This window comes from Erinaceus europaeus, chromosome 13 (assembly GCF_950295315.1).
Source record: "Erinaceus europaeus chromosome 13, mEriEur2.1, whole genome shotgun sequence".
Lineage (NCBI taxonomy): Eukaryota > Metazoa > Chordata > Mammalia > Eulipotyphla > Erinaceidae > Erinaceus > Erinaceus europaeus.
Window position 1 is genome coordinate 32,304,132 of NC_080174.1, and position 17,192 is coordinate 32,321,323.

The 17,192-nt window shown below is 43.9% G+C and overlaps 1 protein-coding gene across 2 annotated transcripts in view; it reads right to left on the minus strand.

The window, feature by feature from the left end:
- The window catches only part of LOC132532417 (ankyrin repeat domain-containing protein 6-like), a 216,900-nt gene that overhangs the window by 49,963 nt on the left and 149,745 nt on the right, over positions 1–17,192 (minus strand). The gene's annotated exons all lie outside the window — the stretch shown is intronic.

Genomic DNA, 17,192 nt, shown 5'->3' on the forward strand with positions numbered 1-17,192 from the left:
CCTGCACCCCTTCCATGAACAGTACAGTTTCTTGTGTTACGGGAGAGAAGTGCTGTGTTGTTCACATTGTCCTTGAGTTTCAAAGACAGATGGGACAACCCACCTCAGACTGCATGATTGCTAGACACCACTGGCTGCATATACTGGCCATAGTGCAAGGAGAGGTTAGTGGTATTGCTCCAAGGCTGAACAAGAGGAACATAAATGGTGCTGAGCCCCAGCCAGGGGCAGCAGTCATTAGGAGAATCAACTAGAAGTAGGCTTAAGCCCTATTCTTTCTTTCTTTAAATTTTTTTTTTTGACTGATTTATTTTTGGATAGAGGCAGAGAAACTGAGGGAGGTGTTACAGCTAGAGAAGGAGAAAGAGACCTGAAGCACTGCTTCATTGCAGGTGGGGACCAGAGGTTTATAGAGGTGTGCTCTATAAGGCACACCACTTCCATTCCCCCTTAAGTTCTGTTTTCTATACGATGGATAGAGTTAAAGGCTGGCTCCTCTTAGTTGACCTGGGCCACTTTTAGTCCAAACTAAAGCTGCTGGTAAGATTGCAAAGGTGAAGAAAGGTCTTTCAAAGAAAAAGGAATGCTCAAGAGTCTGATTCAATCCTGCAGGGTCTGCAAAGAAGTGAGGGTTCCTGTGTATTTCAATGTATTAACTGTTAAGGCATCCCAGTAGGTGACACACTGGAAAAAATGTTGGACTTGACAGCATGAGGTCCTGAGTTCCATCCCTGGCATGCCAGAGTGATGTTCTGGCCTGCACCCCCACCATAAATAAAAACAAACCTTAATAAGCAAACAAGCAAAAAAAAAAATCATAGTTCTTAAAAATATAAATATGGGAGTCAGGCAGTAGCACAGCGGGTTAAGTGCAGGTGGCACAAAGCTCAAGGATCGGTGCTAAGGATCCCAGTTCAAGCCCCCAGCTCTCCACCTGTAGAGGAGTCGCTTCACAAGCAGTGAAGCAGGTCTGCAGGTGTCTTTCTCTCTCCCTCTCTGTCTTCCCCTCCTCTCTCTATTTCTCTCTGTCCTATCTAAGAACAACATCAATAATAACTATAACAATAAAACAAAGGCAACAAAAAGGAATAAATATTTAAAAAAATCTAAAATATATATATCAATATATACCAACAGGTGCCTTAGCAGTAGAGCATATTACTTGCATATTTGTGGCTACAGGTTTAACCATGCAGTGCTGCAAAAGACCTGGGCTCAAGCTCCTGCTCCCCACCTGCAGTGGGACTCTTCATGAGCAGGTCTGCAGGTGTCTACCTAGTGCTGCTTGTGCCTCTCTCAGACTTTTTTCTCTTGCTCTTTTCCCCAAACCTCCTTCCCTCATCAACACATACAACAGAGAAATCATAAATAAAAATAGCACTACACAAATGACACATTCTACTTTTGAAGGTGTAGAGTCTACAGGCCTCTTTTACATTGCTGCCAGTCAACCCCATGGTCCTGCCAACCTCTGGAGATAAAGGAATTTGCTCTGGTCTGGTTGGGACAGGTCTGGAATGTACCCTGGTCTCTCATTCACCATGACACTCTAACAGGCCATTTCTTCTCTTTCTCTCCCTGCCTGCCCCTCCTGCCTCTAATAGGTAGGGCTTTGCCACTCTGGGCTGACTTCTCTGGATGGGGGGGGGAAGGACGGAGGGAGGGAGCCCAGGATACACCTTCCACTCCCCACCCCCAAAATAGTACAGACAGCTGCAAACAAAACCAGGAAGATAACCCCAGGCTTCCAGTTGCTAGTTGGCTGTTGGAACCTGGGTGTCTCCAGCTCACTGTCAGTTTAAATCTAGTAAGAGCCCTGTTGCTGGGGTCCTGAGCACTCACTCATTCTCTAAACACAGCTGCACTTCTACTGTGGGTGGAATGTGGAAGAGGTTCTTTCATTCTGTTTCTTTTCTGCCCCTCATATGCATTTTCAGTCTTGGACAGGGATGCAGCCCATCTCTGTTGCTTTTCCCTTCTTCCCACTTCTCCTTACACTAGTGATCACTGTTCTAAACTCTTGAGTCCTTACCTCCCACTGAGAACAATGACCCCCACACTGTGGGAGTGAGAGGACAGTTAGATTTACATCTGATGCCTCCAAACTGGCAAATCAGATCTGGCATAGGAGGACATAGTGGAAGAAGGATAAACAGGGGTGCAGCACCACCACCACCCCCAACAACAAATGGTGAAATGGAGGGGTGGTGACCAGACTGCAGTCTCTGAGTCAAACTTCACTGCCAACCTGTTGGGTACCCAGTCTGCCGCAATCTTATTTCCTCGTTCAATCAGATTCTCAGATTGGCTGTCACTCAAAACACTTCCTATGGTGGGCCCTGAGGAATTTCTTCTTCCAGGTCCATTAGTCTCATCCTTCTTTGCCACAATGCTCACTTGCACAGTGTTCTGGAGGAAATGCCTAACATGCAGAATCCAGAAAGGGATTCAACTTCCAAGGGACTCCCTCCTCCCCTCCAAGCCTGCTGTGGTCAGAAGCGCCACCAATCAGAGGGTTGGAACATCCACTGAATATTTTGTTTATTTATTTGTTTGTTTTACCAGAGAATAGCTCAATTCTGGTTTATGGTGGTGTGAGGGATTGAATCTGGGACTTTGGAGCCTCAGGCATGAAAGTCTCTTTGCATAACCATTATCCTATCTTCCCTAGCCTAGAAGACTGGAACTTCCAATTCTATCATCTTAACCGCAGGGAGGAGAATAGAACCAGAGGTTGAATTTATTGCCAATGGTCAATGAGTTTATGAATCATGCATAAGGAATGAAGACTCAATAAAAAAAACTATCACAGAGTGATAGTTTGATCTGTTAGAGCACCACTTTACATTTCTGAAGTTCAAGAGACTACAGGCTTGGTCCCTGACATACCCTAATCAGCCAGCCCTAATCAGCATTATATTCCTGTCTTTCTGTCCCTCATTCTCTTTCATCACTTTTATCATAATAAATAAATACAATTTTTAAAAAAGCCAATATATTTTTAATACCCCAGAGGAAGGGTTTTGGTAAGCTTTTGGGTTGGTAAACATAAAAAGATAAGGAGACAGGCGGGACTTGTTCTATCTCTTCCACTCGGCTGTTACTATTTTATATCCTTAGTAATAAGCAGTTATCTAGTAAGTAAGCCGGCTTCCTAGTGTGTGTGCTTGTCTAGTAAATTGATCCAGTCTAAGGAGTGTGTCCTGGGTACCTCTGGTTTCTAGCCAGCTGGTCAGCATAACATGGGCTTATGACTGGTATATACCAGTACAGAGTGTAGTCTTGAGAGAGTGAGCCCTTACACTGTGAAATATGATGCTATCTCCCTGGAAGATCATGTCAAAACTGGAATGAATTCTAGAACACCCTGCTAGTGTCCCAGAATTGCTTCTTGGTGTGAAGTAGCCTATCCACCCCACAGCTGGAAATTGGGTCCAGTACAACAAATGCAAACCACACATTGCTCTTCTCTCTCTTTTTTCTGTTTTATTTTGTAGGACAGAGAGAAACCGGGGTGGGGGGGCAGAGAGGGAAGGAGACAGAGAGAGACCTGCAGACTAGCTTCACTGCTCATGAAGTGTCCCCTCCTGCATGTGGGGAGTGGGACTTCGAATCTCTCTCAGAAGAGCTACCACCTGGCCAAGCACACTAATATTCTCTAGTGATGCTGGTTACAGCATATACCCTTCCATCCACGTATCAACCAGGCCCAACCTGCTTATTTAGCTTCCAATGGGCATGTTCAGGGTAGTATGGCTGTAGACATAGCATATTCTCTAATGATCAGTTGAAACTGTTCGTCCAAGCTTTACTCCACTTAGAACACATTGTATATTTTAATAATGTAAATCATTGAAATACTAAAGATATAAGGCAAATACACATTTTTAAAAGCTGGAATCAATCTGGCTTCTTATCTTGAGAAATATACTGGACAGAACTGTCTCCATTAGTTTCCCATAACTATTGTTTATGATCAGGTTCTACCTCTTACCTAATAAAACAAGAATCTCAGAATTAGCAAATCGTCAACAAAAATTCATGTTTTCATACATCGATGAATCTACTGTTTTATTCTGCCAATACCTTTCATAGCAAGGTGTTTTTGAAGGAGGTTTTTTTTTTTTTTTGAAGTTTACTTACATTCTCACACAAGCGTCTTCATCTTTCTTTTTAATTTTTTTAAAAATATTTTTATTTATTATTGAATAGAGACAGAGAAATTGAGAAGGGAGGAAGAGGATTAGAAGAGGAGAGACAGAAGACAGAGAGACACCTGCAGCTCTGCTTCACCATTCGTGAAGCTTTCCCCCTGCAGGTGGGGACGAAGGGCTTGAACCTAGGTCCTTGAACACTGTAATGTGTGCACTTAACCAAGTACACCACCATCTGGCCCTGGTCTTTCTAATTACTTTATAATATTTTCCTATCACTGTACCTGCACCAGCAAAACACTAAATTTAGATTCAGTCCACATTTCCAGATAACATGCGTGTGCCTGGATGCCCGAGCATGTCAAATTGGTCTAATTGTTTCTAAAGATTTACTCTGTATGTGTCACAAATCAGCACCAGGTCATATTTCAAGTGAACTGATCTCCTAAACAACAACAGAAAATTGCAGGAAAAAAGAGATAGAGGTTTAGGAGGTGGCTCAACAAGAAGAATGCACAAAACAACATTTATTTATTCACATAATCTCTCTCAAAAATTAAATAAACAGGGCTGGGTAGTGGTGCACCTGGTTAAGTGCACACATTACAGGGGGAGACTTTATGAGCAGGGAAACAGTGCTACAGTTATCTATCTATTTATCTATCTATGTATCTATCTATGTATTTCTTCATTCTCTCTCAATTTCATTGTGTCTCTATCCAAAATGAATAAATAATTTATAATGTTAAATAAATAAATCTTTAAAATTTTTTTATTATCTTTATTTATTGGATAGAGGCAGCCAGAAGTCAAGAGGGAAGGGGGAGATAGAGAGAGACAGAGAGACATCTGCAGCCCCACTTCACCACTCATGAAGCTTTCCCCCTGCAGGTGGGGACCAGGGGCTCGAACATAGGTCCTTCTGCATTGTAACATGTGCACCCAACCAGGCGCACCATCACCTGGCCCCCTATAAATAAATCTTTAGAGAGGGGTTGGGCAGTGGCAAACCCAGTTAAGACACATATTACCATGCTCAAGGACCCGGGTTAGAGCCTTTGCTCCCTACCTGCAGGGGGTACATTTCATGTGTGCAGGTGTTTATCTTTCTCTCTACCTCTCTATCTTCTCTCAATTTCTCTCTATCCTATCAATTAAAAAAAAAAAAAAGGAAAAATGGCTGCCAGGAGAGGTGGTTTTGTAGTGCTGGTATTGAGCCCCAGAAAAGAGATGGGAGAGGGAGAGGGAGAGGGAGAGGGAGAGGGAGAGGGAGAGGGAGAGGGAGAGGGAGAGGGAGAGAGAGAGAGAGAGAGAAGAAAGAAACTAACAGTTCAATCTGTGGCACTGCATTTACCAGAGTGATGATCTGGTCCTCTCTTTCTTTCTAATAAATAAATGAACTAAACACATTTCTATGGGCAAAATAGCTCATTAGAATAATGTGCCTGCTAAGCATTAACCTATGGGACTACATCAAATTAAAAAACTTCTGCACAGCAAAAGAAACCACTACCCAAACCAAGAGACCCCTCACAGAATGGGAGAAGATCTTTAGATGCCATTCATCAGACAGAGGTTAATAACCAAAATAAATGAAGAGCTTGCCAAACTGAACAACAAGAAAACAAATAACCCCCTCCAAAAATGGGGAGAGGACATGGACAGGATATTCACCACAGAAGAGATACAAAAGGCTGAGAAACACATGAAAAAATGCTCCAAGTCTTTGATTGTCAGAGAAATGCAAATAAAGACAACAATGAGATACCACTTAACTCCTGTGAGAATGTCATATATCAGAAAAGGTAACAGCAACAAATGCTAGAGAGGTTGTGGGGTCAAAAGAACCCTCCTACACTGCTGGTGGGAATGTCAATTGGTCCAACCTCTGTGGAGAATAGTCTGGAGAACTCTCAGAAGATTAGAAATGGACTTATCCTATGATCCTACAATTCCTCTCCTGGGGATATATCCTAAGGAATCCAACACACCCACCCAAAAAGATCTGTGTACACATATGTTCTTGGCAGTACAATTTGTAATAGCCAAAACCTGGAAGCAACCCAGGTGTCCAACAACAGATGAGTGACTGAGCAAGTTGTGGTATATATATATACAATGGAATACTATTCAGCTATTAAAAATAGTGACTTCATCATTTTCAGCCGATCTTGGATAGACCTTGGAAAATTCATGTTAAGTGAAATAAGTCAGAAACAAAAGGATGAATATGGGATGATCTCACTCTCAGGCAAAAGTTTAAAAACAAGATCAGAAGGGAAAACACAAGTCGAACCTGAACTGGAATTGGCATATTGCACCAAAGTAAAAGACTCTAGGGTGGGTGGGGAGGAGAATACAGGTCTAAGAAGGATGACAGAGGACCTAGTGGGGATTGTATTGTTATATGGAAAACTGGGAAACATTATGCATGTAAAAACTATTGTATTTACTGTCAAATGTAAAACATTAATTACCCAATAAAGAAATAATAATAAAAAAAGAATGTGCCTGCTTGGCAATACACATGACCCAGCTTCCAGCCTGATCCTCACTGCACTGGATGAAGCTTCAATGCTATGGAGTCTTTTCCTCTTTTTCTCTGTTTCCGTCTATCAGAAAAAGCTCCCATGCTCAAAGACTTGGGTTGGAGCCCCTGCTTGCCACCTGCAGGGGATGCTTCATGAGTGGTGAACTAGGTCTGTAGCTATCTCTCTCTCCCTCTCTACCTCCCCACCTCAATTTCTCTCTGTCCTATTTAGTAAAAGAAAAAAAGAAAAAGAAAGGCCAGCCCTAGTGAAGTGGTAAAGCCCTGTTACTGACCAATATATGACATAATACAATCCTATGCATACACACATACACACATACATTCAAGTTAGCTTGACAGAGAGCCTTCTAGTAACAACTTCTGCTGGATCAGTGACATTCTTTCAAAAATTCTCAGACACACCTCTTTCTGCACATCAGGCTTTCAGAGAAGCCAATCACAGCAGCCGTTCACCAGGAGCACATTCCATCACTTCAAGGTTGAGAGCAGGGCCACTTCAAGAGTCAAGTTCAGAGCAGCCGACACAGTTTTCTTAGTAATACCTCCATTCCAGAGGATGTGGTGTTCACAATACTTTACAGGGAAATGAAAAAGGGCAGACATGGCCCAGTGGAACCCCCTAATGATAAGAGATCAAACATTTTTTCCGAACTTTTCTCCTCCTCCTCCTTCTGGCATCACATATCATGGTTAGGTTTTCACTTAATCCTCTTAGCAACACAATGTACTACCTACACTTTTAAATATATGTATTTTATTTATGTATTTAGGATAGAGACAGAATTGAGAGGGATGGGGAGACAAAGAGGGAAAGAGATGCCTGCAGCACTATAACACTACTGTAATGTACTATCAGATGCTCCACCACCCACACCCCCTCCTTGTCAATCAGGTCAGGCTATGATCCCAGACAACCTACTTCCTGAACAATCAACTGCTCTGAACCACTGTGCACTCCTCTGACTCCCTGGCTCCAGGAGGACTTGGCCAGCAGGTGCCTCACCTGGTAGAGCGCACAGGTGCATAGTACATGAGGATCTGGGTTCCAGCCCCAGGCTACCATTGGAGTACCTTCAGGGGGGATGCTTCATGAGCAGTGGAGGTGCTGTGGTGTCCTCTCCTCTCCTCTCCCCTCCTCTCTTCCCCTCTCCTCTCCATCTTTCTCTTTCATGTGTCTCTCACCCTCTACTTAGCAAAAAGAAAAAAAAACGACGCTGGCAGTGGCGGAATTCTGCAGGCATTGAGCCCAATCAATAACCCTGGTGAGGAAGGAGAAGGGAGGGAGGGGGAGAAAGGGGAGGAGGGGGGAGGAGAGGAGGGGGATGATGAGGAGGAGGAGGAGGAGGAAGAACATCAGAAGCAGCAGAGGGAGAAGGACAACTCAGCTTTCCAAATTAGGCCAAGTTCTATGGTATTCTTTTGGAACAAAGGCAATTTTAACTTAAAATTTTCCATCTTGTTGCCTGTGGAGCAAAACTCTAACTTACTATCAGGTGGCAGTGCTCTCTGCCAGCTTCCTGTGGAATGAAGTATCCCATGGACTTTATAGTCAGGTTCAGGGCAGGAGTTGAGCCAAACAACCACATGTGTATCAGGTTCCATGTTTATCAATGAAACTAAAAGCACAAATGCATATACAACCCTTTGCATTGATATTTCTCTGTGCGTTTCAAACTCTTGTTTGCTTTACTCCTCTTGTCTCAGCTGTCAAAATACAGTAGCTAGGGAGACAGACAGTATCCAGTGGGAGAATTATTCAAACTGAGTGTATTTTTTTGGGGGGGTGTCTAACTCTTAGGAAGATTACCCTCTTTTATTTATTTAAAAATTTTCATTGTCACCAGGGTTATTGCTGAGGCTTAATGCCTGCATGACAAATCCACTGCTTCCAGTGGCCAAGTGCTTTTTTTTTTTTTTTTTTTTAATAGAAGCATAGAGAAATTGAGAGGGAAGAAGAGATAATGAGGGAGTGAGAGAGACACCTACAGAACTCCTTCATGGCTTGAACCTGGGTCCATGAGCACTGTAATGTACCATCAGATGCTCCACCACCCACACCCCCTCCTTGTCAATCAGGTCAGGCTATGATCCCAGACAACCTACTTCCTGAACAATCAACTGCTCTGAACCACTGTGCACTCCTCTGACTCCCTGGCTCCAGGAGGACTTGGCCAGCAGGTGCCTCACCTGGTAGAGCGTACAGGTGCATAGTACATGAGGATCACGGCTCATGAGGTTTCTTCCTATAGGTGGGGGCTAGGGGCTTGAACTTGGGTCCTTGTGCATGATAATATGTGCACCACTGCGATGTCCCCAAGATGACTCTCTTTTAGAGTGCAGGAAGTTGGGGTGTGCTACTCAGAAACACATCAGGGACAACCTCTCCTCATCTCCTGAATCAAGATGCCTTTAGACATCATAGAGGAATTCATACGTTATTACTTAAAGTAAAGTTAATCATAAGGAAGCTTTAAATACAAATTCAGTTTTAATGAACTTGATTAAGGGAATAGTTGGAGAATCCTTCCTTGTTTAAGACTTAGAATGCCTTTTCTTTTCCCTAAAGAAGTCATGTGTTCTACTTTGCCAGACTAGAAGTCCAAAGACAGTCCTGCTAAGGCTTTGCCAGGTGCTTGAAAAGATTTTTATTTCCACCTGCCAGGTGTGAGCCATGACCTTGAAAAGCTGAGCAGAAATGGTTGGAGCAAAGAACCTTTCTCAAGTATAATCTCCCTAAGTCTGAATGTTCAGACTAGGTCTGAACAAATGAGCTGTCTCCCTCCTATAAACACTCACCAATTTCTGTTTTCTGCACCCACTGGAAATTATCTTGTCTATGTGATATTTTGACTTATAATAATATATTTCTTCACTTAGTGTACCTGCTTTGCCATGCATGCAACTCTACTTCAAGCCTGGCCCCCAGCACACTGGAGGAAGCTTTGATGCTACTGTCTGTTTGTCTCTCTCTCTCTCTCTAAAAAAAAAAAAAAATAGGGGGCCAGACGATAGCGCAAGGACCCACTCAAGGTTCCCAATTTGAACCCCCTGGCCCCTCACCTTCAGGGCAGTCACTTAACAAGGGGTAAAGCTGGTCTGCGGGTGTCTATCTTCTCTGTCTTCCCCTCCTCAGTTTCTCTCTGTCCTATCCAATAACAGCAGCAGCAGCAGCAATAAAAAAATAACAGCAACAAGAACAATTGGAAAATTGGCCACCAGGAGCAGTGGATTCCTAGTGCAGGCATCGAACCCAGCAATAACCCTGGAGGCAAACAAAAAATAAAAGTAGACGGATGAGATTAGAGTTTTGAGCACCACTCTAGTAAATGAATGAAATACAGAGGGGGCAAAGGGAGGACAGGGAGGGAAGAAGGATTGTGGGAACCTCTTATCTACTGCCAGGTAGCCACAAGCACAAGTGGCCTGGCTATTGTGAAAAATGCAGATATGAAAATAAGGGGACACATGACCCATCAAATCTGTGTTTGCAAGTCCTTTGGATAAATGTCTAAGAGTGTTATTACTGGATCATAAGATAATTCCATTTTATTTCTCTAAGGACTAGTGGAAACAACCTAAATGTCCATCAACAGATTATAGGATAAAGAATTTTTAAAATTTTTTATTATTATATTTATTTATTTTCCCTTTGTTGCCCTTTTTATTATTATTGTTGATGTTGTTATTGATGTTGTCATTGTTGGATAGGACAGAAAGAAATGGAGAGAGATGGGGAAGACAGAGAGGGGGAGAGAAAGATAGACACCTGCAGACCTGCCTCATCGTCTGTGAAGCGACTCCCCTGCAGGTGGGAAGCTGGGGCCTTGAACCGGGATCCTTATGACGGTCCCTGCGCATTCCACCATGTGCGCTTAACCATTGTGCTACCACCCAACTCCCAGGATAAAGAATTTAAATAGATGGAACTAGAGGTGATTAATAAAATAAGTAAAGAAGTGAAAGACAACTATTGCATGTTTCACTCATATGTGGAACCTGGAAAATGGAAACACATAAACTTAAAAAACAAAACCAAAAGTGAACAAACTATATAAATTTGTGAGAGAATTATGGTGGCTATCAGTGGGAGGGTGTGGGCACAGAACTTTGATAGTGGGTGTGGCGTGGAGCTACACCCTATAATCCTTGTAACCCACAATTAATCACAAATAAAAAAAATGGCTTAAAAAACAAAAGCAAACAAATGAAAGTGGCCAGGACATGTGTTTGATATCTGAAGAGAGTGGGGGTAGGGAGGATTCTTTTGGGAGGAAGCCCTTAACCCAGGGAATGAGGCATCATATGGTCAGAACTGAGTTAGACTTGTTGGGTACCCAGTTGGTGTCCACGGAGAACAGAGTTAATTGCATGGTGGTGTGACATAAAAAAAAACCACCACTGGAAAAAGGAACTCTCAGGTACTTCTGGTGGGAATGTAAATTGGCCCAACCCCTGTGGAAAGCAGTCAGGAGAACCCTCAGAAGGCTAGTAATGGACTTACCCTATGATCCTGCAATTCCTCTCCTGGGGATATATCCTAAGGAACCCAACATACCCATACAAAAAGATGTGTGTACACCTATATTCATAGCAGCACAATTTGTAATAGCCAAAACCTGGAAGCAACCCAGGTGTCCAACAACAGATGAGTGGCTGAGGAGGTTGTGATCTATATACACAATGGAATACTGCTAAGCTATTAAAAATGGTGATTTTACTGTTTTCAGCACATTTGGATAAAGCTTAAAGAAATCGTGTTAAGTGAAATAAATCAGAAACAGAAGGATGAATACGGGATGATCTCACTCTCAGGCAGAAGTTGAGGAACAAGATGAGAAGAGAAAACACTAAGCAGAACTTGGACTGGAGTTGGTGTATTGCACCAAAATAAAAGACTCTGGGGAGGGGGGTTGGGTTCTGGTCCTAGGCAGGGGTTGTATTGTTATGTGGAAAACTAGAAAACATTATGCATGTATAAACTATTGTATTTTACCGTTGACTGTAAAATGTTAATCCCCCAATAAAGAAATTAAAAAAAACACCAATAACAAGAAAATAACAGCAACACAACACACACACACATGCGCGCGTGCACACATCCACCATAGGGAGACACAGCTATATTTGTCTCTATACTATTTTCCAAAGTCAAAGATTAACTTTTCTAAATAACACGTTTTCAGTCTCTCTCTCCCTCTTCCTCTCCCTACTTAACAGGCTCATAAATTAATTAAAAAGCCTTGTAGTGCCCAAAACTAACTTCTTCTCTGAGTGTCAGCATGAACCAGCTCATGGTTAGAAACCAATGCTTCAAGCCAGCCATAAAATTGCTTAATTGTCTTTGAAAATTAAACTATTTTACAGCAGAGCTGCATTTAGCTATATTATTAATTTTGCGACTTGGTGTTAAAAAAGAAAAAAAAAATACCTGCCCCATCATCTAAGAAATTAACTCTCCCAGGGCATGATTTCATCATCTATCATAATTAAATGGGAAGTCAGTGGACAGAATATTCTCATAATCAGGGAGTACAGATGTATTTTCTTTCTTTTTTAAAAAACATTTTATTTATTTATTAATGAGAAAGATAGGAAGAGAGAGAAAGAACCAGACATCACTCTGGTACATGTGCTGCCAGGGATTGAACTCAGGACCTCATGCTTGAGAGTCCAATGTTTTATCAATGGTGCCATCTCCTGGACCACGAGTACAGATGTATTTTTATGTTATCATGGGAACACATAAAGACTCAAATATACATGGATGTACTGGCTTTTAGAAAAAAAAAATCTTGTTTTTTTCAATGTGCCTCTGGGGAAAGAAATCAGGACCTTGAAGATCCATCACACTGTTGAATTACCTCCCCATCCCAATCTTTCATCCTTTTACTTTTCTGAGAGTCACTGTACCACTCCACCAACAATATAGCACTAGGGAAGTTTTATGTAAAATAGAAAGGAAAAGAAAGAGAGAGAGAGAGAGAGAGAGAAAGGAAGGCAGGAAGGAAGGAGGGAAGGAGGGAGGGAAGGGGAAAAATGGTCGGTGGGAGCGGTGACTTCATAGTGCCAGCACCGAGCCCCAGTGCTAACTCCGATAGCAGTAAAAAAATAGTGATCTACTTATTAGACAGAGAGAGAGAACACCATAATACCAGTGGCATATATGATTCCAGGGATCCAATTCATGACCTCATCATGCTTAAGAGATTCAGTGCTTTACCTGCTGTGCCCCTTCAAGTGTGACACTAACAGGAAGCTGAGGGTGCTCTGGCAGTCAAGCATTGCTTAATGATGTTCTGAGAAACATTTCCTTAGGGCTTTCACTGTAGTGCGAAAGCAGCATTAGCAGTGGACTTTACATGCTTAGGGGTAATGATGAACAACACAGGAGCAAATCAGGTACAAGGGGACCCAGTAAACATGACCTGTAAGAGGTGGGGGTCAAGCCTCTGGCTCCCCACCTACAGGGAGGTCACTTAACAAGCAGTGAAGCAGGTCTGCAGGTGTCTATCTTTCTCTCTCCTCTCTATCTTTCCTTCCCCATCCCTCTCAATTTCTCTCTGTCCTATATCCCCCCCCAAATGGTCACAGGAGCAATGGATTTATAGCGCAGACATGGAGCCCCAGAGATAACCCTGGAGGGAAAGCAAGCAAGCAAGCAAGCAAGCAAAGGGGTGTGTGTAATAAATTCTATGTGTCAGTGTTGTTATAATTCGGAAGGCTCTTGCTGGGCGGGTAGCTTCACGGCGGGTAACAGAGACGCGGAGACAACGGCTGGGCAGGGAAGCTGTATTTCTTTATTCAGGAACAACGATTCATAAACTAAACCAAGCTAATCACCAAAGAGCGCAAGCACTCTCTCTTACTCTGGAACTCTGCAACTCTCCAACTCTCCAACTCTGGAACTCTCGTACTTGGGAACCCTCTGAAACTCTTCCACTGTGGAACTCTCTCTTACTCTGTCACACTGAAACTCTTGAACTCAGGAACTCAGGAACTCTCGGACTCAGGAACCCTCTCTCCCTCTGGAACTCTGGAACTCTCGTACTGGGGCACCCTCTGAAAACTCTGGCACTCTCGAACTCAGGAACTCAGGAACTCTCTCCCGGGGTTCCTTGGGGCGGGGCCAAGCAGGCCGGTGAAATTAATAGGACTGATCCAATTCTCTTGGCGGGGGAGGGCTAGAACAAACCAATGTAAAGCATACGACAATTCCCCCTTTTCTTTTTAACTAAATGGCTACAGTATCAAGGGTGTGGGGTGAACAGAAACCTATATCGTACAGGCATTTTTTAAAAAAGAAACTGGCACAAACTAAACTTTATCAGCTTAAAAAAAAAACATTTCTTGCCTCTGGGGGGCGTACTTTCTTCGACGGGCATTTGCATGGGGCGGGGAACGTCTCTGTTCACCACTGCGAAGCCAACCCAGCTGGCAAGAGCCAACAAATTTTAACAACAAATGGCGCCCATGTGGACCTGACCTGCGCATCTCTCAGATAAGTAAAGACAATTTGGCTACCTATGCACTATGGCCTTCTCTTCTGCTTGTGAAGAGATCTCCAAAGGCCTCTGCTCTTTCTTCACGAGACTGTTTTGCTGTTTCTGGAACATTTATCTCTGGACCACTCTGTGGTTTCCACTCCCTCGGGCGAACTCAGAACAGCCAGCGGGAAGAGCCAGCGGGTGGGAGGTGAGGCGCAGAGCTGCTGTTTCCACCTGGTTAAACAGCCAGCCAGCCGGCTGCGCCCAGACAACCCCGCGCACCGCGCCCGCAGCCCCGCAGCCCCGCAGCCCGCAAGAGGCCGAAGCCAGCACACAAGAGCCCCTGGAGCCCGAGGCCAACACGCAAGAGCCTGAGGCCAGCCCACAGGAGCCGGCTCTCCACCACGTGGAGCAGGGCACTGGACACGTGATCCCTCCACGCTGATCGGCCACTGCGAACAGGGCAACAGACAAGGCAGGGCCATGGGGCAGGGCCGCGGCGGCCCATCATGGCTGCCACCCCTGGGAACCTAGGCCCACGCCCTCTGCAAAGCTGGCCTGCCTGCCCTCTTTCTATGAATTCTGGAACCATCCCGGACCTCCCGGACCCCCAGGCTCCCTGCCGAAACTGGGCACACGAGATCTCCAGCCGCCGGTCCAGTCTAAAGGCAGACAAGCTGGAGTATGCAGAGACTTGTGCAGAGATCGCAACCTGCAATTCCTAGAAATGGAGCTGCTCGGGAATGGAGCTGTGCGGGAAGCCACCTCTGAATGGTGACCCCCCCCCCCAACCACTAAGACAGTACAGATTTAAATTCGTGTTTAAAATGACATATCTTCGTAACAAAGGTTTCTCTCCTTGTATATTAATGACCATGTTTATGTGTATGTTTAAAGTTTGGTAAACAGTAGCTTTAAGGCTAAATTCTTACTAGTCAAAGTTAAATGAAAAAGGTTTTCAATGTAATTCTCATAAAGATAAAATTAACTTACATTTAAAGTCTAAGGTAAAAATTAGTTAACAATCAATATATTTTAACTAAGTTAGTCTAAACAAAAGGTTAAATAGACTTGTTGATATGTAAAACACTACCTTCTCTATTAGAAATGGTAGATCGCACAATGGCTATGCTAATTATTCTCATGCCTGAGGTTTCCTCTCTGGCCCACACCTAGGGTGTGTCTCCATCTTGAATGGGTGTAACAAAAGGTTAAAAGACGTTGTTGATATGTAAAAGTCTCAAATTCCTTCTCTATTAGAAACATTAGATCGTGCAGTAGATATGCTAATAACAAGTTTTGTTTCATAGTAAGTTGTAGCCAGCTGCCTGTGGGACTCTAGGCCGTTCCCCGCCCCCATGCAATTGCCCATCGAGGCAAGTAGCCCCCCAGAGGCAAGAAATGTTTTTTTTTCAGATATGGCCCCCTCAGGCCTTCCCTTGGCAACATGCTGGTTTTTGTTATATATGTTTCTGTTCACCCCACACCCTTGATACTATAGTCATTTAGTTAAAAAGAAAAGGGGGAATTGTCGTATGCTTTACATTGGTTTGTTCTAGTCCTCCCCCGCCAAGAGAATTGGATGAGTCCTGTTAATTTCACGGGCCTGCTTGGCCCCGCCCCAAGGAACCCCGGGAGAGAGTTCCTGAGTTCCTGAGTTCGAAAGTTTCAGGGTTTCAGAGTAGGAGAGAGTGCCAGAGAGACAGAGTTCCTGGGTTCCTGAGTTCCAGAGTAAGAGACGGTTCCTGAGTTCGAGAGTAAGGGAGAGTGCTTGTGCCGCTGCAAAGAGACAGCAGAGTTCTGTTTGGTGATTAGTTTGTCTTAGTTTATGAATTGTTGTTCCTGAATAAAGAAATACAGCTTCCCTGCCCAGCCTTTGTCTCGGCGTCGCCATGAAGCAAGCTAGCCCGCCCGGCAAGAGCCGTCCAAATTTTAACAACATGTCAGCTTGGCTGAGACAAAGGTCACAGGCTTTTAGAGAAACACTGTCTGGGCTTTTCCTAGGAGGTTCTTTCGTTCTTTTTTTGCCTTCAGGGTTATTGCTGGGGCTCGGTGCCTGCACTATGAATCCACTGCTCCTGGAGACTATTTATTTCCCTTTTGTTGCCCTTATTGTTGTTACTATTATTGTTGTTGTTATTGCTGTCATTGTTGGGATAGGACAGAGAGAAATGGAGAGAGGAGGGGAAGACAGAGAGGGGGAGAGAGAGAAACCTGCAGACCTGCTTCACTGCTTGTGAAGCAACCCTCCTGCGGGTGGGGAGCCGGGGGCTCAAACTGAGAGCCTCGCGCCTGTCCTTGCAGGAGTCTCTTTTCAGATAATATGAACATTGAAAGCAATGGACATGGAGTACAGCAGATTGAGGGCTCCATTCAATAAGCTGGAAGATTGATCAAAACAAAAAACACCAGCCTCCCCCAAAAGTCTCTCTTCTTTGTCTCCCTCTACATCTATACCTTACTCTGTCTCTCACCTTCTAAGGAAGAAGAAAGAGGAGAGTGAGGAGGAGGAGGAGAAAAAGAACAAAGAGACTAGAGACCAGAGCTCTGGCTTTTGGTGGTATGGGAGATTGAACCTGGGACCTCAGAGCTTTAGGCATAAAAATCTTTTGTGTAACCATTGTACTATCTTTCCAGCCCCACCACCATCTTTATTTATTTTTGCACCTGTGTGATTATTTTTTTATTATTTTATTTGTTTATTATCAGATAGAGACAGAGAAATTGAGAGGGGAGAGGAAGACAGAGAGGTAGAGAGACAGACACCTGCAGCCCTGTTTCACCACTGGTGAAGCTTTCCCCCTGCAGGTGGGGACCAGGGACATTAACCTGGGTCCTTGTGCACTGTAATTAATGTGTGCATTCAACCAGGTCTGCCACCACCTGACCCAGCACCTGTGATTCTACTGGCCTGAATTCCAACTGTCAGCACTGGCACTTATAGGGAATAAGGGTAGGGCAAGCGCTCCAATCACTCCAAACCACTGGAAGCCAATGGTAACC